Source organism: Chinchilla lanigera, unplaced genomic scaffold (assembly GCF_000276665.1).
Source record: "Chinchilla lanigera isolate Chin_1 unplaced genomic scaffold, ChiLan1.0 scaffold00081, whole genome shotgun sequence".
In the NCBI taxonomy this organism is placed as follows: domain Eukaryota; kingdom Metazoa; phylum Chordata; class Mammalia; order Rodentia; family Chinchillidae; genus Chinchilla; species Chinchilla lanigera.
Window position 1 is genome coordinate 6,013,913 of NW_004955482.1, and position 2,206 is coordinate 6,016,118.

Here is a 2,206-nt window from a genome sequence, read left to right on the forward strand (position 1 = left end):
CCCAGGCTGGTCTCGAACTCGCAGTGTTCCTCCTGCCTCAGCCTCCCGAGTGCTGGGATTACAGGCGTGTGCCACCACAACCGGCTCTACCCCAGTCTCATTTTACAGGGTGTGAGCCGGCTGCCGGCAGAGCCTCGGCCACCCTTGAACTTCCGCGCCTCAGGGTGAAAGGTGCATCTTCGCTGACTATTTGGCTCCTGACGTGAACGCTTCCAGGACCCTGCAGATCTCTTCGCTGCTGACCCTTGAGGTCTCCTTGGTGCTTCTGCTGCTGGCGGGGTGGGTGTTGGCCTGGGGGTGGGCCAGGTCCGCAGGGGACCAGGCACGGCCCTGGGTGTCGAGGGAGAAGGGGCTGCGGAGGGACCCGGTCATTGGTGGCCAAGGACGGGCTCCCCCATGGTGGAGGGCAAAGCCGCATAAGAACCTGGATGGCCGGGCCTGGGGGACGCCGGCTGGCATCCAGAGAGAAGCGGGGGCCGCGCATTGGGAAACGGGATAATCCTGGTGGTCAGAGCCAGGACACCTGTCACGCGGGGACGGGGAGAGCGTCGCGGAGCCTGGAAACTCCGCAGCTCGAGGAAGCCACAGTCTGTCTGACCGCGCAAACATCCAAGCGCTCCGTGCGACGGAGGGTTCCAGAAATAACGCCGATCCGAGGGACCGAGCCGGAAAGTATTCGCAGTGTAAATAGGGCCGAGCTGCGCCGAGCCCCTGTGCGCCGGCTCCGCCCCGCGCCCGCAGTCCGCAGCGCCCGAAGCGGGCTCAGGACGAGGAGGCCGAAGCAGGCTCAGGACCAGGAGGCCGATCACGCCTGAATGGGGCAAACGGAGGCACGACGAGGTTAAACAGCTAGTGCGGTCACGTGGCCAGAGGAGCGGTGGCCGCTGGTGGCTCCGCTGGGGCCAGCGATCTTGAAGGTTTTTTTTTTTTTTCCGGTACCGGGAATCGAACTCATGACCTTGTGCTTGCCAGGCAGGCGCTGTGCCGCTGAGCTAAACCCCCAGCCCCTGGGGGCGGCGATCTTAATCGCAGCCCAGCTTGGGGCCCAAGCCAAGCGCACCCCGAAATAAAGGGCTTGCGAGAACAGACGACCAAGACAAACAAGCCCTGCAGACAGGGCTGAGCTGCGAGGGCAGAGGCACGCGGCGCCGAGTGGGGGACACAAACTCGAATGGAATGAGGCGGAGCAGAGGGAATGCGGGGAGCAAGGGCCGCCCTGCGCCCCCGTCAGGGGCCCCCAGAGCCGGAGGCGGGCCCGCCGCTGGGAGAGTGTGGGTGACAGACCCTCTTGGGTCACGCAGGTCACTTGGGAAAGTGACCACGAGACATCTGTTGAGACTGAAGCTAAACATGACCTCTGACCTGCTAATCCTGCTCCTGGGAATGTGTCCCAGAGAAATAAAAATACCAAAATTTAAGGACCAGGATGTTTATCAGAGTTTTCTTATTTTTTTTTTTCTTCTCTCTTAATACCCCTCAGAAAGAAAGGGCAGAGGCTGAGTTATGCTACATACACCCTGCAGAATGTCTTATGGTCACTGAAAAGAATCAGCACCTCTGTAAACCCAGTACTCCAGGAGGCTGAGGCAGGAAGATCACAGGTTCCAGCCCAGCCTGGGAAATGTAGCAAATCAGCAAGACTGTGTCTCAAAATAAATAATAAAAATGACTTGGGGATGTAGCTCAGTGTGAAAGGCCCTGGTTCAATCCCTAATACCAAAAGAAAGAAAGAAAGAAAGAAAGAAAGAAAGAAAGAAAGAAAGAAAGAAAGAAAGAAAGAAAGAAAGAAAGAAAGAAAGAAATATAAATTAACACCCCCGTGTTATGGTTTGTGTCTGCGTGTCCCCCTAAATCCTCATTCAGTCATGGGGCAGGCTTGTAGCTATTTGATCGATCCATAGTTCAACGCTGGGATTAGGGGTATGAGTGCTACACCTGCCCCTGGTGTGGGTAGTTTGCATACAATATAAGGGACAGAAAGAGCCTTGCTCTCTGCCACTCCTCCCTTTTGCTCTTGTTGCTTTTGCTATCTTCTGCTGCCATGAACTGTTGCCCTCTGCCATGTGCCACTCTGCCTTGGAGCTAGCCAAGCATGAACTGAAACCTCCACAAACTGTTAGCTAAATAAATCTTTCCTTCCTTAATTTTGGGCATCAGGTATTTTGTCTCAGCAATGAGAGAAAAGTAACCAAGACAGAATTTGGTA